This window comes from Musca vetustissima, unplaced genomic scaffold (assembly GCF_032173495.1).
Source record: "Musca vetustissima isolate MV318-11 ecotype Yass unplaced genomic scaffold, APGP_CSIRO_Mvet_v1 utg11553, whole genome shotgun sequence".
NCBI lineage: Eukaryota > Metazoa > Arthropoda > Insecta > Diptera > Muscidae > Musca > Musca vetustissima.
This window is the reverse complement of record NW_026879400.1, coordinates 47,169-61,146: the sequence shown is the minus strand read 5'-3', so window position 1 is coordinate 61,146 and position 13,978 is coordinate 47,169.

The following is a 13,978-nucleotide window of genomic DNA, read 5'->3' as shown; positions in this document are numbered from 1 at the left end:
TTTATGGCTTGGGTAGAGCAACATATCCTTGCGATAGCCAAACAAAGGCTATATCAACAAAACTGGGGATGGATATTTAAAGTCATATTTTCTGGTCAAAAAGTCTAGCTTTTCCTTGGTTATCGACATATGGAATGTGTGATAGCCAAACATGTCATTTAAAATCTGGTAACCTAAAAAATTAGAAAAAAATGGTTTAGGTCCCTAAGATCAATCAATCACTTTATACATGTACCGAACTCAAAGCACACCTGAGCAAAGGGATTTTTAGTATACGATGACACGATGATAAAAAGTCAATGTCCAAATTGGATTTTGGATAAGATGTCCACAAGGGAGCATACGAGAATTTATACAAAAGGGATCTCTTAATTTTTTTCGTAAAAAAATATTTTTATAGAAAAAATGCCCCAAAGGGTCTCCCTGATTTTTATACCCTTCACCACTCTGTGGTACAGGGTATTATGTCTTTGTGTATATGTTTGTAACAGGACGCAAGGTTCCTTTTGTGAATATGCATAGAATCACTTTCTGAGTCGATATACGCGTGTCCTTTTGTCCGTCTGTCCGTCCATGTATTTTTGTGAACAAAGTACAGGTCGCATTTATGATCCAATTTGGATGATATTTGGCCCAAGGACGAACCCTATTAAAATTGAAGAAAATAGTTTCGTCCGATTTAAGGTAAATGGGGCACCGAAGTCCCTGTATATATTTCGATTTGCATGAAATTTGGTATAGAGTACAGAATAAAGTCCGGCATGATGTGTGCTAATTTTCGTGAAAATCGGTTCAGATTTAGATCTAGCTCACGTATATAGTTTCGTCCGATTTAATTTAAATGGGGCACCGAAGGCCCTATATATCCACGAAATTTGGCATAGAGTACAGAATAAGGTCCGACACGATGTGTGCTAAGTTTCGTGAAAATCGGTTCAGATTTTGGATATAGCTCCCATATATAGTTTTGTCCGATTTTATGTAAATGGTGTACCAATGTCTTTCGATTTGCACGAAATTTTGTATAGTGTACTGAATTGAGTCTTGAATGACGTGTGTCAAGTTTCGAGAAAATTGGGTCAGATTTAGATATAGCTTCCATATGTATTTTCGCCAGATTTAAGGTAAATGGGGCAGTAAAGTCACTCTCTGCCTTTACATTTGCACAAAATTTGGCATAGAGTACTGAATTAGGTCCAGCATGATGTGTGCTAAGTTTCGTGAAAATCGGTTCAGATTTAGATATAGCTCCCATATATAGTTTGGTCCGATTTAAGGTAAATGGTGCACCAAAGTCTCTATATATCTTTCGATTTGCACGAAATTGTACATAGTGTAATTAATTCGGTCTAGAATGACGTGTGCTGAGTTTCGAGAAAATCAGGTCAGATTTATATATAGTTCCCATATATATTTTCGTCCGATATAAGGTAAATGGGGCTACAATTTCCCTATATATCTTTCTATTTGCACGAAATATGACATATGGTACTGAATTAGGTCCAGAACGATGTGTTCCAAGTTTCGTTAATATCGGTTTTCCTATAAAAAAAGTTATTTTTTCTATAGAAATATTATAGAGACAAAATTTTTTCTATGGAAAAATGGGTCAGTTCTAATTTAGACAATTTTTTTTATATTTAGTTTTTTCTATACAAAATTTTCAGGCCACTTTGGGACTATTTTTATGTAGAAACATAAATTTTAATAGAAAAAATTCTAAAGGTTCCTCGAAACTTTTTTATAAAAGAATCGAGAGGTCGCTTGGGATATTTTTTCCAACAGAAAAAAAATCGTTAGCCTCATTGGCACTATTTAGACAGCTTTGGGACTACTTTTTCTTTAGACCCATTGCGGCTTTTTTTTTATAAAAAAAAAAAATATATGGAGTTATTTTTTTATAGAAAAAAGTCTATTTTTTTTGAAAAAAAAATCGAGAGGTTCCTATACACCTATTGCGGCTATTTTTAATAGAAAAACATACATGGAGTTATTTTTTTTATCGAAAAAGTCGTCTATTTTTTTGTATAGAAAAAAAAATCGAGAGGTTCCTGGAAATATTTTTTTCTATAGAAAAAAATTGAGAGGTCTCTTGGGCTATTTTTTTTTTTCTATAGAAAACAAAATCGATTGATCCCTTTGGGCAATTTAGTATAGAAAAAAATCGATAGACCCCTTTGAGGCTTTTTTTTACGAATTTTGTTTATATTGAAAAAAAAGTCCCAAAGGGGACTATCAAATCTTTTTCTAAGTAAGTCCCATATGAAGCTATTTTTTTCGTAATACAAAATATTCGTAAGTCCGCCAGGACAAGAAAAAAAAACATTTTTAAGGTCGCCAATATGGCGTGGATTTTTAAAAAATATTTTTTTAAGATCCTCAGAGCAACACAAATGCTGCCAGACCACTTAATGTTCTGAGCGATCAACACACTTCCAAAACGGTTGCGCAAAAACATGTGTTTACCATGAAAGCAATTGTAGGAGTGTGGATTAATTATCCATCGCTACAACAAAAATCTGCTTTGAAAAGGACTGTTTCTAGAATGAGGACAAATGTCGAATCTTGACAAATTTGAATTTAATTCGCATCAGGGCGGAATAAATACAAGTTACCAACATACGACCTTTGTAAAGCCACATAGCCCAATATGCCTGATGAGCCGCTTAAACAACGGCGAAACGCGACGCATAATGGTGGGTATGGTGGGACTCGAAAGAGTATAAATAACTCACTTAAATTTTTTTAAGATCGCTAAAAAGGCGTGGACTTTCAATAAATAAATTTTTAAGATCGCCATTAAGGCGTTTTAAAGTCATCAATAAGGAGTTGATTATTAAAAAAATAATTTTTTAAGGTCGCCAATAAGGCGTGAATTTTTATTAAATAATTTAATAAATACTATTTTAAATGACAATAAAGTGTGGACAATAAAATAGCTCGTTCGAACGGTACACACAATTTTTTAATAGGAAAAAATAGCCCCAAAGGATTCTCGATTTTTTTTCTAAAAAAAAAAATACTTCTTTGAGCCTATTGATGCATTCATCCTAAATAATAAAAGTTATATTAATTTGGTGGCAGGATATCTCCTGCGCCGAGAATAAATGGATGCCTTGTTAATTCTCTTGATGAACCTTTTTTTCGACCAATTATAAAATAATTAATTTGTTTCAATGCAAAAATTATGTTTTTAACCAACCAATTAACCTTCGTCAAGAAATAAAATGTATTAATTTGGCATACCCAAGTTCATAAACAGGATTACATTTAATCAAGTCCTGCTCAATTCATTTACAAATATAAACATCCAAAAAGTGCTGAACAATAGGACATAACAATCCGTTTTGTGTTTTGTTTTCTTCTTTGGAAAAATGTTGATTTAATTCGACAAACTTATTACACTCTCAATTCCATGGAATTTGACCGATTCTCCGTTTCATACCAAGTTATGTCCACTTGTTATTATTTCGTTTCTGATTCCATTGAATTTACGAATGATACGCTTTCATTCATGATGTTCAACATTACCGCCGACCCGTACCACCGCCGCAACCATATCTACATTGCCAAAGCAAATAGGAATCCTGATGATTGCCAGCATCAAAAAATTGTATCTGATGTGGATGACGATGCTACTGCTGTTGCTGATGATGATGATGATGGGACAGTTTTGGCACAAAATGTCAACAGCATCAGCTCAATGCATGTTGGATGTGGTGATGTCCTTCATCAACAATTTTAATCATGTCTCAGTTTAGTTGTTGCCTTTCAGTTCGGACTACTGCTCGATTGCCCGGTTTGCTACATGAAAGACCCACCAACATTTATTACCAATGACATGTAGTCGTTTCTCGAGTCGTTTCTTATTTCCTGCTTTCTGGTCCCTTTCCGTATTGCGGGACATTGATGGTTACATTGTGTGACGACAGCATTCAACATTCTTGGTTACATTTCAATTTTTGCTGCTGTTGTTGTTGTCTCTATCATTGTCACTGATTCTGATTCGGATGATATTTTTCTGAAGCTGCCTGTGATGCTACTTTATTCACTGGCCACTGACAATACGGCCATTGTTAACAATTCGCAAATATTGCAGAATTCTGTAAACTTTTCACACATCCACACACACACTCTATCTCTCAAAGATATGTGTGTAAATATATATGTAAGTAAGAATATCAAACATTTTCATTAAATTCTGTTTGATTGTCTGCATGTCCTTCAGTCGAAAATGTCCTTGCTCGTTCTCTCCCATATATCTCAGCTGACATGTGTGTAGAATTCTCAGTATGAAATGACCAAAGTTTTTTCCTTTCCTTTCGTTTCATTTAATTGAAGTTTACGTTGTCTTTCCCTCATTTTTTTAAACCATCATCATTTGCTTTAAATGTGTTGGAATTTTTCTCTGTCTGTCACACAAAGTTGAGTGTGTGTGTTTTCCTGTTTTTTCTGATATTTACATTGAGGTATGTGTCCTTTGGATTTTTTTTCGTCCTGCTCTCTTCTTCGCCTTGCTCCATTTTTCTTTTAAATAGTCTGTTTATTTGTTGATGTCCTATTTAGTTTTCATTTTGATTTCCTTTTTTATATTCATCCATCCTTACAGCTGTCCTTAATGGTTACAAGAGTTTGCTTCAAATGTATACTTTTATTTTAACATTTCAACACACACACATATTTATTTGAGGTGTAGCCGGAACGAATTTAAGAGTCCCTAAGGTACACCACCAATTTGAAAATGTTTTTTTAAATATCCCCGCCTTGTTGAGATCCTTAAAAATATGCATTTAAATATCCACGCCTTGTTGAGGTCCTTAAAAATGTGTTTTTGAATATCCACATCTTGTTGAGGTCCTCAAAAATATGTTTTTAAATATTCACGCCTTCTTGAGGTCCTTAAAAAATATGTTTTTATATATCGACGTCTTGTTGAGGTCCTTAAAAATATGTTTTTAAATATCGACGTCTTGTTGAGTTCCTTACAAATATGATTTCAAATATCCACGCCTAGCTGAGGTCCTTAAAAACATGTTTTTAAATATCCACGCCTTGTTTAGGTCCTTAAAAATTACGTTTAAAAGATCCAGGCCTTGTTGAGGTCCATAAAAATTCAATGATTTAAAAAAGGATGAACAATATTTACCTTAAAAAGATTTTACATATGTCTATATTAAATTCAGCATATCTTCCATCCCATAGTAATTGAGATGATATTATGGAAAAAGGACCCCCAAAAAATTATCCTATTTATATACCCTTTACCACACTGTGGTACAGGGCATTTGTGCATATGTTTGTAACAGGCAAAAGGAATCGAGATAGACCCATGATTATTTTTGAGAATATGCATAGAATCACTTTCTAAGTCGATTTACGCATGTCCGTCCGTCTGTCCATGTTAAATTGTACAGGTACAAATCGCATTTATTATTCGAATTGGATGAAAATGGCACAGCTCATTAATTTGGCCCAAGGACGAAATCTATTGAAATTGGGAGAAATCGGTTCAGATTTAGATATAGCTCCCATATATATTTTCGTCCGATTTAAGGTAAATGGTGCACCAAAGTCCCTAAATAACTTTCGATTTGCACGAAATTTTGCGCAACGTACTGAACTGAGCCTAGAGTGATGTTTGTAAAAGTGTAAGTGATGTCTGTAAAGTTTAGAGAAAATCGGTCCAGATTTAGATATAGCTCCAATATATAGTTTTGTCCGATTTAAGGTAAATGGTGCACTATATATCTGTCGATTTGCACGAAATTTGGTACAACGTTCTGAATTGAGCCTAGAATGATGTCTGCCAAGTTTCGTGAAAATCGGTCCAGATTTAGATATAGCTCTCATATATAGTTTCGTTCGATTTCATGTAAATGGTGCACCAAAGTCCCTATATATCTTTCGATTTGCACGAAATTTGGCATAACGTATTGAAGTGAGCCTAGAGTGATGTCTGCCAAGTTTCGAGAAAATCGGTCCAGACTTAGATATAGCTCCCATATATAGTTTCGTCCGATTTCATGTAAATGGTGCACCAAAGTCCCTATATATCTTTCGATTTGCACGAAATTTGGCACAACGTACTGAAGTGAGCGTAGAGTGATATATGTCATATTTCGTGAAAATCGGTCCAGATTTAGATATAGCTCCCATATATATTTTATGTAAATGGTGCACCATAACCCACATATATCTTTCGATTTGCACGAAATTTGGCATAACGTACTGAATTAAGCCTACAATGATGTCTGCCAAGTTTCGTGATAATCGGTCAAGATTCAGATATAGCTCCCATATGTAGTTTCGTCCGATTTCATGTAAATGGTGCACTGAATTTAGTCCAGACTGATGTGTGCCAAGTTTCGTGAAAATCGGTTGTGATTTAGATATAACTCCCTTATATTATTGATTGATTTCATGTATTTGACGCACCAAGGATCCAATATATGAAAGATAGGAACAAAACGTACTGAAATTAGTATAACCTAGCCTGTGACAAGTTTCGTTGAAATCGGTTCATATTTGGATATAACTTACATAAATATTTTCGCACGATTTTAAGTAAATTGGACATCAAACTCCTCATGTTAGTCAGATTGACATCAAATTTTGCACACATATCACATATTTTATATCATCCAATTTCATGTTAATAGTCCTGTTTAATATACCCATAGTGGTGAAGGGTATTATATAGTCGGCCCCGTCCGACATTACTACTTTCCTTACTGGTTCTTGTCGAAGATTTGTTAATATCAAGAGTTTGCTAAAGTGTTTAATTTGATAGAAAGATTTGAAACATTTTCTCTGAAAAACGACAAATTAAATGTTTAACCAGATAATCATCAAAATGTGGAAAGTTTTTTTTTTCCAAAAGGGGATTGAAATAAATTTCAAATAAAATTTATAACAATGTTTGGTAAATAGTAGATAAAATAATCACAAAAAAAGAACACACACACAATTTAAAGAAAGTTTTCAAAATGAAACTTGAAAAGTTTTTTCGTAATGGGCATGGGAAATTAGGAAAAGTAATATTTAAGATTAGAAGTTTTATTTGAAGTTATTATACTTCTATAGGAAAAGTATGGGCAGTATAGGTCGCCAAAGGTGAACAAAATGGAAAACTGTTTCGAAATATAGACAAATATTTTAGTAATTTTTAAATTTCGAGCCATATTTCTTCAAAACAAGATTTCTTTCACGTTTCAAAACAATATTATTAACGTTCTTTCTTTTTTCAAGGACATACTGGTTTTGGATGTCCTTTTACCATGATTCTTATTTCATAAAAAAAGGTTTCGTGTTTTTTCTTCTAATCTCCCACGAACTTTTACATTTAACGAAATGTAAACAGATGTCCTTTCATGACGTACAAGGATATGCTCTAATCCTTCTTCTTCTTTCATCAAGATGAAGCAAAAAATAACTTGAAATGATTCATTCAATAAAAATCATTTGAAGTTATTTAATAAAATTAGCCAGAACCCTTTTTTCTGCTTCCACTTTTTTTAATGAATCCTGTAAACTTTTAATGTTCGCATATGTCGTAGTTGTAAAAAAAGAAAAATAAAATAAATGTTATTGTTATAATCTGCAACCCGAACATTCTATTTGTATGTGTGTGAGTGAGTGCGTGTATAAGTGCCAAAGTCCTTTGTCATGTGTTGAAGTATGTGTGCGTGATTTTGGTTGTGATTTGGGCTGTTTCGGTTCGTTTTTGTTGTTGGGAGGTTGTCTGTTACCTTCATTAAAAACGAAAATGTTTTTTTATGAGTACTTAAGTATGATCATAAAACAATTTGAAGCCACTTCAAATCCCAGTATTTGGTTGGATGATTTGCGAGCCGTATACAGTGGTTAAATACAATTCGAAAAAGAGGACATATTAAATCAAAACCATCTAAAAATAGCGTTATAAGTCTGCATATGTAGGAAATATTCTCCATTGGGAGAACAAGAAAGGTTCTTAACAACCATGTCTTAAGAATCCACGCCATTTTGAGGTGCTTAAAACATGATAAAAAATTCACGCTTAGTTAAGGCCCTTAAAAATCAGCGCCTCTCTACGTCTTTAAAAGATCCAAGCCTCGATGAGGTCATAATTTTTCTAACATCCACGCCTCGTAGAGGTCATTACATTTTTTTAAACATCCACGCCTTGTCGAGGTCCTTAAATATAATTTTAGAACATCTGTGCTTCGTCGACCTTTTTAAAAATATTTTTTAAAACATCCACGCCTCTTCTATGTCCTTAAAAATATTTTTAAGACATCCACGCCTCTTCTATGTCCTTAAAAATATTTTTAAGACATCCACGCCTCTTCTATGTCCTTAAAAATATGTTTTAAAACATCCACGCCTCGTCGAGGTCCATAAATATAATTTTTAGAACATCCGTGCTTCGTCGACCTTTTTAAAAATATTTTTTAAAACATCCACGCCTCTTTGATGTCCTTAAAAATAAGTTTTAAGAAATCCACGCCTCGTCGATGTCCTTAAATAAATAGGTCCTGCAGTCATCCTATTGGAAAACTGCAGGACTTCTTCCTGAGGAAAAGCTGTATTCTTCTTCCTATGGAAAAGCTGCAAGCATTCTTCTTCCTTTAAAAGAGCTGAATGTATTCTTCTTCCTGGGGATGAGCTGCTGGTATTCTTCTTCCTTTAGGGGAGCTAGAGGTATTCTTCTTTCTGTGAATGAGTGGCAGGTATTTTTTAAAAAATCCACGTCTGGTTGAGGTCCTTAAAAATTTTTTTTAAAAAATCCACGTCTGGTTGAGGTCCTTAAAAATATTTTTGAAAAAATCCACGCCTGGTTGAGTTCCATAAAAACTTTTACACCACTGTGCAACTTCCCAAGATACTTCACAGTCCACAATGCTTAAAGGCAGCAAGCGTGTTGTGCATTCTGTAAGCGTTTAAAACCATATTCAAGTTACAACAAGTTAAAAGCACAGCAAGGATTCTGTAGAAGAATTCAAACACACACACGCATACATAGGAAAACTGACACAACTACAGTAAAAGAACCACACAACTATATCAGAAAGAAAGAACAAAAAATGAAAACAATAAAAATAACAAATCTGCGATTGCACTCTTGGCAGGAAATTTTGTTACAACAACAACAACAACTGTAGAGGCAGCAGTAGGGCTGTCACTACAACAACAACTGCAGCGGAGGCAACAGCCATGGACAAGTAAATAACAAAAAACCGCATTACAGAAGACTACTACCAAACCCATAGTTTTCCACGAAAAATCTCTTAGTTACTTGCTGGTAAAGGACTTTGGCAATAGACCACCCAAAGCCACAAGAAACTTCGGGAGTACGAAAAAAAGACAAGACAAAACGAAAGAAATAATTCCAGCTTAAAGGAACACATCTTCCATCATAACATTTGCTATGTGAATTCTGGACAATGCCTTGAGTGAGTGTGTGTGCGGCGTGTGTGTGTCATCGCCATGACTTTCATTTAATATGGAAGCAGTGTAGCAAAATCATGTCGACTTGCTGACGCTTATGTGCGCCACAAGTCATAGCCCAGGCTAACAGGCGATGACGATTCACACGATTCATTCACTTACTCACTCGCATCTCATCACCGTCGCTGGCAAGTGTATAGCGTACATGATGGCATGCTAAGTCACGGCCCTATAGCTCTCAAAGGGCTTGTCATGTCCTCGAGTGTTCAGTACAAATTCCATGCATACACACGCGGACATACATACATGTTTGTTATGGTAGCTCTTCACGGGTGTTGTTCATTTGTTGCAGAGATTGTCTTTTTATTTTTTTAAACTGACCGGTATGATACAAGTTATTGTTTTATTTATTTTTGGAGGAGCCATTCACGTCGTACACATAGTGACCACTTGAGTACTGTGCCTAATTAAAAATGTATGATATTTCAAGAAATTTTATATGCACATGAACTTGTATTCATAAACATTTTGCCAATGACAGAATTCCAAATGAGGCCAAGGATAAATTGCAAGTTTTTGAGGAACGATAAATATTTGAAGGGAGGTTATTTTGTTAAGTGCTGTAAATGCTATAATTATGGATTATCCTAAATATTATTGGTAGGATTTTAAGTATATATAAAATATATATGAGAATTGTTTTGGAAACTTTTGGAATCTGTATTACACTGTGGCTCAAAATGGGAGGTTGGTTGGAAAATTCCTTAGGGTGTTGAGAACCTTTGGCGAGTATAATACAAGATTTTGGGGATGGGAAATGCCTTATCAGGTGGCGTAAGGGATGATAGATACCAAGCAACGGCTCTGTCCCTCTTGGTTTTGGTCCCTCTTTCATCTCAATTGTGCACACTGACCTCCCCGTGGCGACACCTGGGTTAGTTGCTCACACTTGGAAAACCAAACCTACTATGAAAAAGCAAAGAAAAAGAAAACCAAACCCACCTAATGTCGACGAACCTCGCAAACGTATAAAGGACCACGATCTGCACTTGGAATGTGCGCACGTTGTACAGAACAAGCGCAGTGTTCGCTTTGGCAGATGTAATCAAGAAGTACAAAGCCGATACTATTGCCTTACAGAAAATGCGATGGAAAGGGACTGACGTAAGTAAATCAGATGATTACGCCCTGTATGATAGCTGCAATGAAACGAGACGCGAATTTGGCTGCGGATTTATGGTTAAGATGAGAATAAAAGACCTCGTCTGCAGATTCACTGCAGTAGATGAGCGAATTGCAATAATCCGTATAAAAGCGAATTTCTTCAACATCAGTCTCATTTGCGCATATGCTCAGACCGAAGATAAAGATGAACAGATGAAAGACATATTTTACATGCTCCTAGAAACAGCCTCTGACCGTTGCCCTGGCTATGACATTAAAATTCTGCTAGGAGAAAAAAAATCGGAAGGAAAATATCTTTGGCCCCACCGTCGGAAAATTCAGCCTCCATAAATAATACAACGGCATGAGGTTGATTGACTTCGCGGTAGCATAAAACATGGTAGTTAGCAGCACCAGATTCAAGCATCTCGATATACACAAGGCCACTTGGATTTCTCCCGATCGAACAACGAGAAATCAAATCGATCGTGTTGTGATAGTCCGAATATAGATTCGTACTATTACCTTGTGGCAGCCAAGGTAAGCACCCGTCTTAATGTAGCAGCAAAGCTGCGATCTAATGTAACACGGAAATTTGACATCGAAAAGATGCAAACACAAAGCACCCCTTGTCCCGATAATAATATTGAAGCACAGTGGCAGAGAATTGTCCTGGATACCAAAGACCACCATCAAGAAATCCGTGGTACGATCAGATGGAGAACTATCGGGAGAAAAGGAGACAGGGGAATCATTTTTTCAGAAAGAAGAAGAACAGAAAAAAGGTGAGCGTGAGCAAATCGAGATGTACAGGAGTCAAAATAAAGTCCGAAAATTCTACCAACGGGTAAAACAGTCTTTGGTGCAGGTACATCCAGATACAGACAGCGTGCTGAGGATTTGGAAGGAGCATTTTGAAAAACTTCTGGTATCAAATAGTAGCAGTGAAGATGATACCCTAGAACCAGTAATAGCGACGGTATAGAGTGTATACCACCTAGCCAAGATGAAGTCAGAATAGCAATCAATCGTCTGAAGAATAATAAAGCAGCAGGTGCCGATGTGATACAAGCAAGAACTATTCAAGATTGGTGGTCAGATGTTGGTAAGCGGCATGCACCAGCTGATTAATACAATTTGGCTAGAAAAATGCATGCCCAATGATTGGAACCTCAGCAATTGGAACCTGCCGTGCACAAAAAGGTAGACAAGACGAAAATATTTTTTAAAGGGTCACAAAGAGACTTGAATTTGTTAAAAAAAAATTAAAGGTTGGTGGATATTTTAAACATATTTTTAAGGACAGCGAAACAAAGGCTTGGATATTTTAAAAACAATTGGATTTTATAAAAATATAAATTTTTATAAAAGCAATTTTTATTAGAGGCACACAAAGGCGCGAAAATTTGAAAGAAATCAAAAGGCCACACAGAGGCGTATATTTTTGATATTTTTGAAGCGGCCACACAACAGCTTGTAATTTTCCACAAAGGCGTGGAATTATTAAAACTTTTTTTTTTTTTAATGGCGGTAGAAATATAATTAAAACGCCTTACAAATGTCTTTTTGTAGAGGTATGGAATTTTTAGACCACAGAAAATTAAAATGCTTTTTAAAGGCTTTAAAATGCCTTTTTAGACCACAGAAAATTAAAATGCCTTTTCTAGGCGTTTAGGCGTTAGAAGCGTTTAAAGGCCTTAAAATACCTTTTTAGACCACAGAAAATTAAAATGCGTTTTCTAGGCGTTAGAAGCGTTTAAAGGCCTTAAAATGTCTTTTTAGACCACAGAAAAGTAAAATGCGTTTTCTAGGCGTTAGAAGCGTTTAAAGGCCTTAAAATACCTTTTTAGACCACAGAAAATTAAAATGCGTTTTCTATAAAGGCCTTTAAATGCCTTATTAGACCACAGAAAATTAAAATGCCTTTTTTAGGCGATAGAAGCCTTTAAAGGCCTTAATGTGAAAATTTCATTCCATGCGAGGTACTCATACTGTATATGATGATACTCGAAGGAATAATGCCTCAGGTGTTTCCTAATCTCTTACATAGGAGTCGATAGAATTGGATCGACGATCGAAGCTCATTACTCTCATTTACTAGATTTTCTGTCCCGTTTGTGAAATTGGAATATGATTAAAATACCCTGGAAATTAATTCTTTTTTGATGGTGACAATTATGTGAAAAGGCCTATGATGTTGGGGACATTTTCATTGTTCTGTCAATGCCGATACACTCTGGTCACTATTATAAAAGAGAAGGTTGCAAATTCTGCCAAATGGTATGGTACATTCATTGTTGTGGATGTATGCAAAGTTTTAACATTCTCATTGCTTAATATCTTCCAAGCCTTCCTTGAGCTAGCTATTTTAAGTTTCTACGTCAAACTAGTATTCTAAAGTTATTTTTTTCTTTTTAAAAACATAAGTCTTTAGTCATGCTTTTCGTTGTAGTCTCATTACAATTTACGCATTTTCAATGGTTTGGCAAATAAACAAAAATTTCCCCTTGAAGGAATATTTTTATGAACTGCGTGCATCCCCCACCGCTTTGCCATTTCAAAAATAGCTTGCAACCATATCGTTGGCAAAATTACGAAAACTATGCCAGCATCGTTCCGCAATCTCTTTCTCGTTTTTTTCTAACAATTAAAAGTTTATTTTGTAAGTTTGTTTTCCACCTCGGAGCATTATGACCTCAAAGTACTGGCAACAATTGGACATCATAATTAGCATGTTGCTGCACTGCTTGTACTACTCTTTTTCGCTCCCTCTCTCCCGCTCTCTTTGTGGAATGAAACATTGAAAGAACCAAACTGGGTGTTTGCAAACATGCCAAACATAAAGAACGAACACACAAAAGAAAAAAGAAAACCACAAAGAACAGACTGACAAACAGAACTGACATAGTGGTGACTGCAAAAAAAAAAAAAAAAACGAGAAATGGCAAATAAAGCAACGCATGTATGGTTTGTCCTGCGGAGCGTATAATTTATAAAAAAAGACTGCTTACAAAAGAATGAAAATAATCATACGCCTCTCGGTCGTCGTTTTCAGTTGGTGGTTTTTTTTTGACCAACAAACGTGAACGTGTAACTTTTTATGAAAAGTTTTTTTTCTCTCGTTTCACCTCCATCTTTTTTAGTATTTATTTTGCTGCATTTTTGTAAAGAAAAATAAAGTAAACAAAAGAGGTGGATAGTAAATTGAAAATTTAACACTTTATTTTACACCTCTTGAACAGAGTGTTGAAACATAGGGTGGTAGCTAGCACACACACAGTCACAAACGAACACCAAGGAAACAGCAACTGTTCCAAAAGAGATTGACAATAAATAAACAACGTTAACGGCGAAATGCCGTGCAATAAACAAGAGCACACTTTAA